Source organism: Triturus cristatus, chromosome 8 (genome assembly GCF_964204655.1).
Source record: "Triturus cristatus chromosome 8, aTriCri1.1, whole genome shotgun sequence".
Taxonomy (NCBI): domain Eukaryota; kingdom Metazoa; phylum Chordata; class Amphibia; order Caudata; family Salamandridae; genus Triturus; species Triturus cristatus.
The window spans coordinates 1,475,079,881-1,475,096,588 of NC_140591.1; the positions used below are offsets into that span (position 1 = coordinate 1,475,079,881).

Below are 16,708 nucleotides of genomic sequence, written 5' to 3' on the forward strand. Positions count from 1 at the left end.
CTAGATGAAGGTCAAACAGCTGCACTTGTATTGCTCGACCTGAGTGCCGCGTTTGACACGGTCTCTCATCAGATCCTACTGCGTCGGCTAGAAGAAGTTGGAGTAAAAAATCTTGCCCTTGAATGGTTCCGCTCCTTCCTGTCAGACAGATCAGGGCTCGGCTTTAAGTCCGGCTCTGTTCAACCTTTATGTTCAGCCCCTGGCAGCAGTCGCTCGCGACCATGGTCTCTCCGTGGTCTCGTACGCAGATGACACCCAGTTGATGGTGGCTCTCTCGGATGACTATGCTAACGACGCCACCCAGTTCTGGACGGGCCTCGAGGCAGTTGCGGGCTGGTTAACGGAGAACTGTCTCCAGCTCAACGCCAATAAATCCGAGGTGCTACTGGTGGGTAAGGACAAGGGGCTTTAGAACACTCAGTGGTGGCCCCCCTCCCTTGGTCCTGCCCCCTCCCCAAGCTGGTGGTAAAGAACCTCGGGCTTCTGTTGAATTCTACCCTGGGTTTTCAAGAGCACACCAAAAAAATCGCTGGCACTTGCTTCGGTCTGTTACGTGGCTTAAGGCCCATTCTTCGGTTCTTCGACTCGACCACACGCCAACTTATAGTCCACGCTACTATCCTTTCCAGACTTGATTATGCGAACTCCTTGCTGCTGGGTGCCAATAAGGCGGAATTAAACCGTCTACAGCGCGTCCAGAATACAGCGGCACGTGCCATACTTGGACTATCCAGATCATGCTCTGGAGCTGGGGCTGTTCGCCGCCTCCATTGGCTCCCTATTTCAAAAAGGGTCGAATTCAAGACCCTTTGCCTCACCTTTAAAATTTTAAAGCTCTCTACACCTGAGATCCTGTCGGGCCTGATCACCCCTTACATCCCTAGCCACATGTTGCGTTCTTCCAAATTGATCCTGGCTTCTGTCCCCAGAGTCAAGCGATCTAGAGCTGGTGGTAAGTCTTTCCGCCTCCTTGCCGCCAAGCTGTGGAATTCCCTCCCTTTGAAGATCCGCAGCTTAGAGTGTCTGATATCCTTCCGTAAGGCTATCAAAACCTTTCTCTTTCCCATGACTTAACCGTCTCTCCCCTGGAAACTGCTATCAGAGCCGGGACTCCCCTTCGTTGGGGCAGCTGCGCGCTTTATAAATGGTTTTAACATAACATAACAAAACATTCGACCCACTCTGCACTTACATCCGCACCCAAATTCATACAGTCACCTCACTCACCCTGCAGTCACTCCTCTTACACTACTCTCACACTGTTGCATGGCTCACCGTGCACTCACATGGACACTCCTGCCACCCACACAGCGCAGAGGGTTAATGTGCCGGCTACAAAGAACGTGTACCATACAGATCACAGAACTGAGTGTGAGTAAACTATGAGCAGCGCTAAAAAAAGATGAAATATTTGAAGGTGCAATAGAGAGATGAGGTGCATTGTTGGTGAGTGGTAGTGAGGGAATTCATAGAGGAGGAAAGGGGGAGGGGTGCCAAAAAGTCTTGCACCGTGTGTGACCAGTGCTAGAGCCAGCCCTGACTGTGTTACCCGACCGCCTCACCCCGCCACCCCCTCCCCTCTTTCCCCACCGAAATTCAGGTCTAGTTGCGCCCTTTGGCTGGACTTATTTTCTTCAAAATAAAACTCAAGGAAGGAAATTAAATCGAAAGGATACCTTGCTTCGTTCACGTTCAAGTTGATATTCTGCAGTCGCGGTTTTAGAAACAGCAGATTTGTAAATTTACGGTTATCTATTGCTCCCTGGCGGATTACTTTGTAATTCCTTCAGTGTGTTTAATGCAGAGTTGGAAGAGGCTCTAATGACATATGGGGATTACATGGGGGTTTCAACACAGCTGGCCGGTATGCATGCATTTAATAAACATAGATCAAAAGGCAAAATACATTTCATCTTGAAAAGGTAACACCATTATGAAGTATTTGAGATACCAGCTTTCGAAAAGAGGTCCTAGGATAAATGGAAGAGCAATCTGGGCATGTTGCTGTGTTTGTGAACAGAAAGGTCGATAAAACAGGAATCAAATCACCTTCAGCAAATTATAGCTTGGCCAAGGTCAACGCCAAGATTACCGCCAATTATAGCAGTACGCAACTTCCGTAGATTTACCACTCAGCGGCCGCAGGCACAGAATACACCGAGATCCGGGCATTTCGCAATAAATGAAGATGCCACCGGAGAAACTGGTTGACAGGCAGGAAGTGCGAACCAATCCAGAAGATGGATGACGTTATTACGGAGCTCGTGCGCCCCCTCCCCTCCCTCCATTGGCAGCAGGACAAAGAACTCTTGCGTCATGGACCGCGCATCACCAGGGCGGCACATTGTTGTAGATGCTGGTGGGTTTACCCATCATAGAACCATCTCGGAGGTGACTGTATGAGTGATAGATTCCGACTTTTTGGGCACCTATTTGTTCATCTTGTTTCGCTTGTCAGATGGAAACCAATAGCTGCGTCAGAAATGATTCCATGGGCTACATAGATTAAACTCTAAAATGGTATTATGCACTTCTGTAATCAAGCGTTTTTACCATCCTGCACAATTTACCCCAAAACGCAAGAGGTTACCCAGTGACCGCCCCATAATATTGGCCAAGGTGTGTCAAATTCCAGCTCCCTCTAAGTCACGGTTTCTGAAATGTTCCACTGATGTGAGTCCATTTAATTTTTTCCCTATAATTCTGAAAATGTTATGAAGCAGTTTTCAGAAGCTTCCCAAAATTCACCCAGGGTTTCTATCTGCCTGGATCATTCCTTACGAAGTGCTTGTAGTCAGTGCTTGAAATGTGCCCCCACGCAAACTAAAAAAGTGCTGGTACTCCGTACCGCCCCGGACAGTACCGGCCCATTTAAAGCACTGCTTGTAGTATTTCCATGCACTTCTAAAACGTATGCAGTGCAGTTAGCAAGTTGTGGATTGTGGTTGCAAGGACGGCGCGCACAGTGAGTCTGTTACAAAGTGTAATCGTTCTCACTGCCAATGAACCCCTCCTACTGCAGGGCTAGAGGGTCCGACCTGGTGGGGAGCTGATTCTGCACTCAAGCAGATAGCAGGGACCTCCAAGGGAAGAGTGGTGGCCAGGCTTCGGCGAAGAAGCGTCTGCAGAAATCCATTACTCATGGACCCTAACAAAAAATATATAACATGAGTGCGTATAACACGAGTGCGTATAACACGAGTGCGTATAACACGAGTGCGTATAACACGAGTGCATATAACACGAGTGCGTATAACACGAGTGCATATAACACGAGTGCATATAACACAAGTGCATTGGCTTTAGAAAGAGGAGATTGGTTTGGATGGTGTCTACATCAACAGAAGATGGTTGATCCTATAATACTTAGTAAGCTCTCTTTATGGTCTCCTGGGTTCTAGAGATGCCTGTCCACTAGTAGTAGCGAAGTCCGTGAAGAGGTACTGACTGATATTACTGTAGAGTGAACCACAGCAGAAGACACAGGAGTGTTGTAGTTGCTGGATGGAGCGGCTCTTCAGGTGTCACTGGGGTATCTTCACAATCCACTTGCGTCAGCACCCTTGGTTCTTTCTTCTGGAACAGCATCAGGCACAGCAGAGCAGAACACCACCAAATATTATAGATAGTCCTGCCTAACAGTGATAAAAAGAGAAGTCCAGAAACACTACTACAAAAGAAGAGTAAAAGGCCAGCAACAAAAGAAGCCAGATAGGGTCATTGTGCTGCGAGTGGTCCAGAAAGTCCACTGAAGCCGAGCGTGAATATCAATGCCAAGAACTTACCCGAACTTGCAAGAACCAAGAAGATGGTGCACCTCCTGCAAAATCAGGCAGCCTGTGTGCCGCTGTGCTCAGCATGTGACTGGGTGGCCTTGCGGTCTGGACCCCACCAGTAGTTCTTCAGCCGTGGTCTCCCAGTGGGGAGTTTCTTGATCAGTGCTGAGTGTCAGACGGGATGGTAAGTGGAGGGACCGCAAAGTTCCGTACTGGACAAAGGATAGGAAACTTCAGCTCTTCTTCTTCTATGAACTGCTCTTCCAAGATGGTCGCATGCATCGGTGGTGTGGAAATTTGCAAAATATTTAATTATCGAAGATCTAGGTTTACCCGGTACGAGAACAACGGACCAGATTTTACCAGATGGTAAAATCACGGTGGATACAGGCTGCATTGAATCCTTGGTCGGTTTTTATGCCACCGCCAAACCCTCAGCCATGGCTCATGGGACTGATATAACACTTCTCTCTGCCGGACTAGACTCTCTCCCATGCCCTCCTCATCCTCTCCATCATCCTCGCTACACCCTGAAGCCTCCCCCTGCTGCCCCGCAGCAGCCCACTGCTCATGTTTACCACTTTCCCACAGCAGGTGGTAAATGTGATAGTAATACCCACATGAAAGGGAAAATGTGTGTAATTCTGCCTGGCAAAAACAAGGTCTGCATGGTTATTCCTCATTCCATGGAGATAAACTCATAATTTCATGGCACTGATGGGGTATTACCACATAGAACTGTGTTTTAAGGGTACAGATGTGCCACCCCACCAGTACTGTGCAGCTCGTAATTAGATCAATAGAGGGCCTGAAATTTGCGGGATGTAGTAATTCCAGGGTTGGAATGTCCTATGAGATTGTGCATACCCACAAACATACATGCATAAATGCATTCGCCAACTACTCTCCAATCCCTTTGCACACTGGAAAAGGTCGGAAATGTACTCCTGACAAAGGCAGAAGTAAAACGTTTTTCAAGGTGAGAAAAAGGAAGTTTGGGGAAGCAAATTTGTATTTGTTCAGCAGAACTTCACATGAGCAAATATACGTGTGCATAATTGCTCATGAGAAAATGTTTATCACAAATATTTACTAGAAGTAATAATGAAATATATGTAACAGCTTGAACAATATATACCAATAGATAGATCACTTACCTTTGTGACAGACATCCCTCTTTCACCGATCTATACTGTGGTACTGTAAACTGTCAGCCAAAGTGTCTGTGCTGTGGTGGTAGGGCCTACTTATTCCGAGAACAAAATAAACATTATCACTTGTTGTCCTTGACCCCAAACTATATGCTGCTGAAAGAATCTGGCGGAACAACCCGTCCACGATCCACCTCGATCAATTCAAGTCTGAACGCAGGAAGTCCAAAAAACACATCAAGAACGAAAAAAAGTCCTTCTTCTGTGATGCTCTAGACAATGCCAAAAACCGGCCCAAAGAACTCTTCAATATCATTAGACAACAAACATCCAAGCCTCCTTCATCCACAATGCAAGCGTCCAAAGAGTTATGTGATAACTTTGCCAACTTCTTCAATGAGAAAATCACTAAGATTGAGCTCTCAATGGACGACTACCGCTGACCTCCCATCCATAGCCCGCTCCTTGGAGAAGAAAAGAACAATCCACCCAGCCTCCCCCCCAACAACTGGAAATCTTTCAACCCCATCTCCGAAGCAACAATCATCGAAATGATTATCAGTTCCAAACCCTCGTCACACATTGCTGACCCTATACTGGCCCAACTGGCTAAAAAGCCCAAACTCACCTTTGCCCCGCTCTGGACCTGGATTATAAATAGCTCCCTGAGAACCGGAGTCATGCCAGACTGCCTCAAAATCGGCCAAGTTACGCCACAACTAAAAAAAACGGGCTCTGACCCAAATGATCTCAATAACTTCAGACCTGTCTCCAATCTTCCATTCGTAGCAAAAATACTGGAAAGATGTGTTCTCCTTCAACTCACCCGGCACATAGACAGCAACAACCTGCTAGACACTCATCAATCGGGCTTCAGAAAAGGTTGCAGTACAGAGACAGCGATCCTGACTGTCATTGATGATGTCTACAAATCTCTAGACACAGACCGATGCAGTATACTCATGCTCTTAGCTCTATCGTCAGCCTTCGACACGGTTGACCACAAACTACTCATCAAGGTACTTCAAGAAAGAGTCGGAGCTGAAGAGGTCGTCTTGCAGTGGTTCTCCTCCTTCCTGCAAAACCGCACTCATTGAATAAAAATCAAAAACTCAATGTCTGACCCACTCCCCATTAACAGGGGTGTCCCTCAAGGATCTGTCCTCTCCCCACAACTATTCAACATCTACATGGAGCCACTCACCAACATACTCAAAAAAGCGAATATTCCCTTCCATCTCTATGCGGATGATACCCAGATCTATCTAGAAACTTCCTCCATCGGTGACATTCAGAGACTAAACAACACCCTAAAAGAAGTTCAACACTGGCTATCCCTCAACCACCTGAAACTCAACCAGGATAAGACGGAAATCCTTCTCATATGTAACAAAGAGCAGACTCCCCAAATCACAGAATGACTTAAATCTATCGATGCTCTCAACTGCCAGCTCACCCCAGCCGACTCAGTTAAATCACTGGGAATCACCCTGGACCCCAACTTAGACATGATGAAACATATCAAGAACACTGCATAGAACACCTTCCTCAACCTAAAACTTCTCTACCAAATAAAACCCTTCATCCCTCCCAATTACCTCAAACAGGCAACTCGATCCCTGGTGTTGTCCAGGTTGGACTACAGGAACGCAACCCTCACAGTCACAGCAAGAGCTCACCTTGCTCCCCTCAGATCAACTCTTAATGCAGCAGCCAGGATGGTCACCGGAGTAAAGAAATATGAGCACATCTCCCCTGCTCTCAGAGAGCTAAAATGGCTCCCAATCAAAATGTGTGGCAACTTCAGAACTGCCAGTCTCACACACAAAGCTCTGCACACTCGGAAACCTGCCTACCTGGCCGCCAAACTCATTAAGGCCGGCCAGACAAGAACCCTCAGGAGTACTAACACTCTACTTCTCATTCCCCGGAAAACTCGCAAGCAAAACAACACTGTCACGCTCCTTCTCTGGAAACGCTCCAAAAATCTGGAACTCCATTCCATTCCATATCAGGACCATTCCCTCCTTCTTAAAATTCAAAAGTCAGCTCAAAGACCTCTACCTCAACCGTACTCTCCCGAATGGTTAACTAGACTCGTCGCGTCTCATTGTTTACTAATGTTTTACTGTGTGCACGACTGTCATACTATGAGTTCAATTTCCTTCACTATAAATGTTGTAAAGCGCTCTTAAACCTCCGGGTCTGGCCAGCGCCATATAAAACTCTCAAATAAATAAATATATGCCCTGGGCATCAGTGATTGGAATTCCACACCCCTGGGCATGACCTGAAGAAGGCCTTTTAAAAATACATGTTAATAATTTTGTGAATACCAATACGCAAATAAAACATGGATTACAGCTGCAAAATGCCTGTGGCTTAAAATGCAGGTGTTTCTATTTTTTTACCAATATTTGTATTTAAAAAAATCATGTTAGCTATAATGTGAATAATAATAATGTTGAGATTTCCTTTTTCCATAATACATTATTATTTTACTTCTAAATTTCAAAACGAGGGAATGAAATGCTCCCATTTCCAACTCTTATCGGGATCCCTGTCTAGCAAATAGTAAGTTATTAAAAAAAACTCCTATTGTTTGCCTGTTGATTACACGGTCCAACTATTGAGCAGGGAAGTTGTTTCCCGGTAAGTGTCTAGCAGACTAATGGAAGTGGGAAGTGGAAAGGAAGCCTATATTAAGGAACTCAAAACATTGTTTGAAATAGACTCAACAGGTTGCATATGTTGGAAAATCCAAATGGGAGATAAGCAATCAGCACGTCCAGTATTAGTCAGTTTACAAACAAATGTCCTTTGCAGGGCGTTGACGTATATTGGTAAGAATAGAGAAAAAATAGGGTGCGTTGCTGTGCTTACGGGATGCAAGACCTTCCCACATATTGCGTATTCCTAAAGCATGACTGTGCAGCCGTTTCTATTTATAAAGAAATAGAATGTGATGAGGGCATGAGTCGGGGGTACACGCAGGTCCACGGCGTCCACCCACTAGTTTTACAGGGTGCCAAGAAGTTGGGCTCCACAGAAATATGTTGAACTTGCCCCACTGTAAGACACCGGGACACGTTCAGCAGCACCTGCACGTTGTCTGCTTTCCTTTTCCAGCAGCAACGTGAAGGCAGCGAGGGGGTTATTTTTTTCACATCCAGCAAGGCCTAAGTTGAGGGGCTGTTAGGCCTCCTTTTTAAGAAAAACTATCTTGACTGGAGGTGGCTGGAACCTCGCACTTAAATGTAAATGCCACAGAGGGAAACAAAGGCACACAGCTTGCCTTCTCTTCACAGGTACTTAAGGGAGGCATGCTTTAGCCTTTGTTCTGTCACTGTATATAAGTGCAGACACTGTAAGACTGTCAGAGGGCATGGTCTGTCCCAGTATATACACAAATAATTTATATAGCACTAGTTTTTTTCTTTTATAGCACTACGTTGTGATGTCATGTGCTGTGATGGCAGGCGTCGTGATGTCACTTGCAAAGTGTCTACCTTGGTCAGTCCCCCCACTTCTTTTTATAGGACTTGTGCCCTGGATGTGATTCAGTTTACTGGACAGGGTATTGTCGTAATTGCATGTAAATAGCGCTTATGACACCTGATGAGGCGCTAGAGCTCTTTGGGAACGGGTAACTTCCTGGGACTGCTATGGATGGAAGTTTTTCCATCATAAGGCCTTTGTGAATGGTGTAAGTGCTGTATGTGGGGACCAGAGTGGTGCTCTCAGCTGGTTTTATTGGCTGCTCCTGCGTGTGCTTGAAGGAAACCGTAGTGAGGCATAGGAAACGTGACGTATACTTGCGTCTCTGGTTGGAGGAGACACCAAGGGAGCAGGGCCTCACAGCAGCACAACCCCAGTGACGCAGCATCACGACCCTTGGGTGAGCAGGACAAAGGTGCGACCATTAATGCAATTATCTTTGTCTCATGTCTTGCTCCATTCTTCACCTCGCATCTGTCTTTTTATCCCCTCGTTCTCTTTATCACTCTCTTTTTATCCCCCTCTCCATTTAACCCTCTTTCTCTTCACCCCCACCTCTCGCTACCTGCCAGTACATTTTCATGCGCAGCCCTTCTTTCTATCTCAGCTCATTCTACCTCGCCTATGCCTGCTTCTCCTGCCTCTCAATACAACTCTTTCTACCCAACCTGCCTCTGTCTCCATATCTTTATCTCCCTACCTCCTCTTTCTTCCTCAACTTTCTCACTACCTCAACCCTCTCTCTCTGTGCACCCCACTGCTGTTTCCATCACACCTCCCTGTATTCATCCTCTTCTACTTCATCCCTTTTCTTCACCTCTCTCCATCGTTCTCTGCCTTCTCGCTCTCAGCTTTCTTGCTGCCTCATCTTTCTCTGCCCATCTTTCTTACTACCTTCCTACTCAATTCACCACACCACTCCTGCACAACCTAATTTCATTGCCTTCTCTCTCTCTTTACATCTGCTCTCTAGCTCACCTCTCCCACCACCTTACTCCTTTTTGCCTCCTTTTTCTACTGTTACATTTTTTCTCTATCATTATCTCTCTTTGTATTATTTCTCTATTTCAACTAACTGTTAGCTCCTCTCTGTATCTCTCTTCATCTACTTCATCTCTTTACCTCACCTCTTTCTTCATCTTTATCTACTGCATCTCCCGCTCAGCCTTCATGCTACCTCACCCCTCTGTTCCACGACTGATATCTCTCACTCCCTCATGTAAAGAGTCTAACTTATCAATTTGCCACACCATTCATTCACTACCTTAACGCCTCAACTTCTCTCTCTTCTCACCTCCTCTCTCTAGCTAACCTCTCCCACTACCTTACTCCTTATTTGTCACCTCTTTTTCTACTGCTCCAACTTTTTGTCTATCTTTATCTCTCTCTGCATCATTTCTTTCCTCGCCTTTCTTCTCTATTTCAACTCGCCCTTTATACCGCACCTCTTTCTTACCTTTCACTCATTATACATCGCAACTATCTCTACTTTACGCTCTTCATCTTTATGAACCTTCCTTTTCTTTCTCTCCCTCAACTCGGTCTCTCTACTTGTTTTCTCTGTATACCTTATCTCATTATGCATCACCCCTCTCTATACCATTCCCTCTGCCTTACTACCCTCGCACTACCCAGTGCCCCTTCCAGTGCTGCCAATGACCGTACTAATACAACTGCTAACCATCACACTCCAACAAGTGTGACATTTCAGACTACTTCAGGTCGCCATACTATAAAAATGGCTTGGGTGGCAGGTATTGGTAATTTTTAATGTGTTTTGAATTAATAAACAACTATTGTTGTGCTCCTCTCTAAAACAGACTAACAGTGCCACCATGTGGCAGACTGTCATAAATTCCAGTGTTGACAATTAAGTGCCGGTGCTGAGCAGCGAAACCCACCGGCACAAATTAAGCACTGCCATCCTCTCCCTATCTCTATATGTCTCCCTCCCTTCTCCCTTCTCTTTTCTCCCTTTACTTCACGTCTCTCACCAGGCCGTTCTCTCCACCTCTCTGCCCTGCTATCCCTACTGATTTGCTTACTCAGCAGAGTCAGGGGGCTCTGTCTAGCCAAGTAAGTGCACACATAGAGACAGGAGAGGAGAGGTAAAGGAGGGAAAGGAATGACAGAAACGTTTATCAGAACGGTGCTTTGAGTGTCTTTGGTGCAACAAGATTGTCAGGCCTAAATGGAGATTTAGTTGTGATTATGAATAGACAGCAAATAAAGCCACAATTTCAAAGATAACACACATGTGTCTTATTATAATATTCAAAAAGAAAAAAGAACAATTGATGACAGAATACAGAACAATGCCATACATTCACCCCAGTACAGAGATCTGGGCCTAAATCCATCGTTTTTTTGCTCACCATGCCATTCCAGTTTGGACCCAGCCTATATAAATCAGTCTTGACCCTGCTCCCAATTGGAACAGTCCAGCCCGAACTACCAGGCCCGGCCCTCCCTGGACTGGAAACAAGCATCCTAGGGCCGGTTTCGAGGTTTCACCCTTCTTCAGCCAGGATAGCTTGATTCCAGTGGCATGGAAGGCACGGGACCCATGTCTATGCATACCCGTCCAACTCGGGGTGACAAATGCAATAAGAACAGCACTTATTATAATATTATGCAGTGGTAGACTAAACATCTACCAAGACACCCTTACCACATATTTCCAATAATGGGAGGAACAAGTTGGTTAGATCCTGAATCTCAGGTAAAATACTGTTTCTGCAATACAAAAACAATCTAAATCCAAGCGTAGAAAGAAATGACTTTGCCTCTACTTGTTCAAGGTTTCTTTTAGTATGTCTGGGATGGTGAAATCAAGGCGGCTTGAACATTCAGCTGTTTTTGTGTGCCCCTATGTCCGACACTTCAAAAGATGATTCCATATCGTTTGACATGAGGAGGTTTTGAATTAGCTGAAGTAGAATAATAAATTCAAAGTTGTTCTGAACAGTAGGTCTCAAAATATTTTTGGCCCAGGGCCCCGCAAATCCTTAAGATGGTACTGCACGTTGCGATCACCTAGAATTGTGTTGCAGCCATTAACTAAACCTTTTTAAGCATGCACATACAGAGATGTGCACAGAAAGAGACCAAAACCACCATAACACCCCCCCCCCCCAAATTCATCTAACTCAGCTAAGGCTGACACAAATAAATTTAGCCCAGCGAGCTCTGTGTCCTATGCTGCACCAATAGGAGCTACCCATGACCCGACCTTGTCATTCGGTATTAGTGTGTGTTGGGGTCGGTGGGGGAACGAGGCGGTGCTAGACCAGTGAAGGATCCCGCTGTATGCCCGATCCAGGCAGGACCCATGGAAATGTGCTGTTTTCTGGTGGATATTGCTGGCACAGAGGCACATTCAATGGTGCCCACAATTGATGTGCTTTGCCGTCAGAGCAGCAGCCTGCTGGGTGTGTGAGATGCCTCTTATCCAGCTCAACCCAACACAAATGCCTCACTTAAAGGGCCAACAGCAGGCATTTTTGTTCGGGTTTCATCCTTGATGGTGCTAGGTGAAGCCTTAATAGTAATGGCACTCAGCTTGTTTCCACTTCCCAAGTGTGCTAGAGATAAACTATCATTTGGAGACAGTTTTTCCCCTTTACAAGCTCTGCATGTGAAAGATATGCATGCACTTTAAAGGATATCATGTATCTATCTATACGAGTAATTCCACTAACAACCATTTATATAGAACTATTGAAAGGAACCCTTTTTAGTAACCTTGGAATAAAAAAAAGTAAAATTCTAAACTTACGCCTTGCACTGAATGCAGCTCAGGAATGCCTTTTCATACCTCACCAAACTATATCACAAGGATTGTAGCCTTTAAGCTTCAGGTAACACAAAGATCTCAGCAACAAAAGCAGCAACCCACTGATCTATCTACATAAAATAAATATCTGTGACCCGTACGTTACACACTTTGCTTAGCAGCAGGCACTTTAACTCTCTATGCTACTTTAGGAGTTGAACCTGTGATCAGACCACACAGAGAACTCCGGCAAGTGCATTAACCACCTGACCTATCTTAATTCTAATGCACCACAGAGCGTGATAGGGATACCAAACATCCTTGCTACAGACGCCTTTAACATTGGAAGATACTTAAAAATGCGGTCTGTGACCAATTGAGGCAGCCGGAACAGATTAGCACACTTGTCCTTGTTGCCAATTCCTTTGCTGGCAGGGTTTAAAATGTTCAAGTTGACTGTCTCAATCCCTCATGCCTCCCCTTGTGCTCCCCCTGTGACTCTGCCCTTCTTCTGCTGCCACCCCTTGACCTCCAGTTTATGGGATTCTGGAGTACATCTTTTTGTGCAAATAAACTCAGGCTCACCCCTGGTGCCTGTCCCTCCTCACATCCTGCATAAGGTGAAAGAGGTGGTATCACCGGTCACACGGGATGTGATAAATCTCTCTATCACCAATGGACTTGTCCCACCGGCCTGGAAACATGCCATGGTAAAAGCTTTGTTGAAAAAGCCGAGCTTAAATACGGAAGTTCTGATCAACTATCGTCCCATATCCCTGTTACCCTTGCTTTGTAAGATCTTGGAAAAGCACATAAACTCCACTCTGTCAACTTTCTTAGAAACTCATGAGCTCCTACACTATTCCCAGACGGGCGTCCGCCCCCAACATGGAACGGAATCCGCACTCATTGCCGTGGTCGAAGAAGCAAAAAAGATGATTGATCAGGGAGGAGCAGCGGCCATTATCTTCCTTGACCTCAGTGCCGCTTTCGACACGGTCAATTTTAACATTCTCATCGAAAGGCTTAGGAGGGCCGGAGTATCAGGGGGAGCCATCGCTTGGATCCAATCCTTCCTCAATGGCCGATCATTTCAGGTCTTTGCGGGGAAATCTACCTCTAGGCCTTTACCTCTTAGCTATGGAGTTCCTCAGGGTTCCTCCCTGAGTCCTATGCTGTTCAATCTGTATATGAGGCCACTGGCTGATGTCATCCAACCGTATGGGATTAAAGTTGTCACGGGGATGACACTCAGCTGGTGGTATCTCTAACTCACCCGCATAATGGTCCATCCGACCGCGAATCCTTCCTGGAGAAGGTCGCTACCTGGATGCACCACTCATGTCTCAGACTTAATGGAGACAAAACCGAAATTATGTATCTAGGGAACACATCCAATAAGGATCTCAAATTGGCATGGCCAACCTGTCTGGGACCCCCCCAGTCCCGAGTCCAAAATAAAAAGCTTGGGAGTGTGGCTTGATAAGTCACTTACATTTGACCAGCAAGCAGTGGAAGTGTCAGGGGCCTGTCACGGTATCCTCAGAATGCTGCGGAAAGTTCTCACCCTACTCCCAATGGGGGCCAGGAGAACCATGGTCCAGGGCTTAGTCCTCTCGCGCCTGAACTACAGCAACTCACTGTATCTAGGAGCACCTAAATCCACCTTCAGGAAGCTTCAGGTGGCACAGAACTGTGCCGCCCGACTACTGTCGGGTTCACCCAGAACACAGTCATCCATGGCCAGCTTAAAGACCCTACACTGGCTACCCATAGAGGAGAGGATTACATTCAAAGCCCTATGTACTGCCCACAAGACCCTCGTGGGTAAATGCCCCCGCATCAACCAGCCCCTTATCACTGCTCACCGTCCGAGGAAACTCCTCCTCTCTGCGAACCTAAATCTAGCCACCATACCTAAAATCCAATGGATGCGCAGCAGGGGTCACTCCTTCTCATACAATACAGCTAAACGTGGAACACCCTTCCCCTCCATCTGCGCTCAGAGACATCCCATCTCACCTTTCGAAACTGTCTCAAAACCTGTCTATTCCAGAACATCAACTGGTAGCTACTTCTCTGCGTCTGTTCTTTCTGCCGCTCGCGCTGGGTTACCTTAGGGTAGCCATGCGCTTAAGAAGTGTTAATTAATAATAATAGTAATTTCCAGTATTGGGGGTGGGGGGTTGTTTGGGTGTTCTTCAGAGGTATATTCAGCTCTGAGGTGTTGCAATATTGTGAACGTTTTTGCTCGTGATATTTTTGTATTTTTTACAAAAATGATGCAAACGTTATAAGCAAATGGCTTTTGGCTTGACAATCTGGACTTTACAATTCTTTAAATATTTCATGCTCCCAGTAGCAGCTGCTATGCGGCAGTAGTGGTGGGGGAAAGGGGGCTGGTTAAATACAGAGAAAAAGAAAAGGAAAAAAAGAAAATTTCACTTACCTGCTGGCTGCTGCCTTTCCTCCATCCTCTTCAGTCAACGCAGGAAGCACACAGGCTCATAGACTCCCCTAAGCCAATCACGACGCTGCTGTCATCAGCATGACAGCAGCGTTCTGAATGTTCTGAGCAGCCTGGTTTGGTGCTCAAACAGGTAATGGGAGCCTGTGCATGTAGTCCACCTGGCTGTACCATACAGCCAGGTGGAGAACATGCTAAGTGCGCATATCTGTTTGGCTGGCCCAAGACAGTTGGCCAAACCGTCATGCGCACTTAGAAATTCCCCACCACTCCTTTCCCTGCTCTGTGGGCAGTCCAGCCCTGCCTCCACATAAAAGAAACACGATAGAGCCAGTACTGAAAAATAACATGATAATAAAATGGTATTTATATCATTTTATTATTTCTGTGGGGCGACTTTCCTCCACCTTAACGGAGGAGCCACCGCTGCATGCTCCCCGTTTTTTCCATGTTGTACATAAGTATATTTTGACATACCTTTCCCTCGTGAGCCTAGAGTCACCAGTGAAGAAAAGCCATGTAAATTATGCGCATGCAGACAAAATCCTGATCCTCAAGCTGCCATCTATATATTTTAAAAATAATAGGTCAGAGAAAGAGCGACAAGAAAAGTTATGGTATTATTTGGGGATGGATTCAAGGGCTCTCTGATAGCAGAAAGAGTGCACTTATGAAGTCCTCCAAGATCTCAAGGTTCGAGCCGCGAGGAGTCTCCAGTCTCAAGCCAGCTGCAGTAAGCTAAGCCTGTGGAAGCCGCTTGCCTTGCTGAAGATGTGTGTGGTCCTGCAATGTGCTTTTATTTTTTGATATATAATTTACTGATGGCATCAATTAAAGCATGTAAAATATCATCAAGACTGAGCAACATGTTTGTCATTACGCCTTGCTTACTTCTGCGGTAAATATTTAGAGCGTTGGAATGTCATATTTTTTGTATTACATCAGCTGTCTTCAACGATGTTTTTGCTGTTCTTTGAGAACAAAAAAGAAGTTCAAGGAAGCGCAAAGCGCACTCACCGTGGCCAATGCCTGCAACCAAGTGCGCCAAAAATTCACATTATAAACACCAAATGCAGAACAACAGCATCAGACGTTTCTGTTATTCTTCTTTTAGGGAGGATTGAGACATTATTGACGCAGCCTGTGCAAGCACCAGCCAGATCTGAAAGGGTGAGAGCGTACTGGTGCTTTATGGAAAGCGGCTTTTTACCCTGCAGCAGACTCTAAAAGAGGATGAGAGAGAAGTCGAATCACTGTCGAAACATCCTGTCCTGGCATCTCAATCTGTGTTGTAAGTATATTATTCATTTGATCTCACTCCTGAGGGATTGTCTCACACATCATTCCTGAGCTCCTTAGTGTCCCCATTACACTGGAGGAGGGGGATTACAATGTGAAATTTAAGCCTTAAAGGGGTAGCCACTCATCATTTATGACTAGGCGTGGCGTTAGCAAATTCATTTTGATTTAAGTAAAATTATATGTATATTATTCTTATTTACGGGGCTTTCCGCCAGCCCTCTTCATCCATTGGTCTTTTGTTGTCTTAGTTACATTTTTCTTCCGCCCACTACAGCATACAGTATAGGGTAGTGGGTCAGCCCTCGTCAGCCTTTGGCTAGCTTCACTGTGAGTGACAGAATTCAAAAGGAGCACATTCACACGCAATGTAGTTCCTTTCAGTGCCAGGGACTACTTTGTCAATGTAGACCCAAAACATTGTTTTGCTTTCTTAGTTTTTTTCTTATATTGGTAAGACCCTGACCACTTCCACAACAATATTTTATAGAAACCTTAGCAAAATAAGCATGGACAAACCCACAACACTGGCAGACAGCATCCGATTTATTGGCTTTGCCAATGCTTATTGAACAATGCATTTATAAAACAACACACCACCTTCAATGGACCGCTTACTTAATTTGTTCTTCTGCCATATGTACGTTTGTAATTATTTAGCTTGTTTACGGATTATGGATGTGGCTACAAGGAAACCGTAATGTTCCACTCTGAGATTAGAGAATAGAGGAAACTTCAGACA

At 45.6% G+C, this 16,708-nt stretch overlaps 1 protein-coding gene across 1 annotated transcript in view; it reads left to right on the plus strand.

Moving 5' to 3' along the window:
- P2RY6 (pyrimidinergic receptor P2Y6) overlaps positions 1-16,708 on the plus strand; it is a 273,825-nt gene that overhangs the window by 239,094 nt on the left and 18,023 nt on the right. Inside the window, exon 5 of the mRNA XM_085623309.1 lies at positions 15,782-15,958. The gene's annotated coding sequence lies outside the window, so the exon portion shown is untranslated. The remainder of the gene's footprint in view (positions 1-15,781; positions 15,959-16,708) is intronic.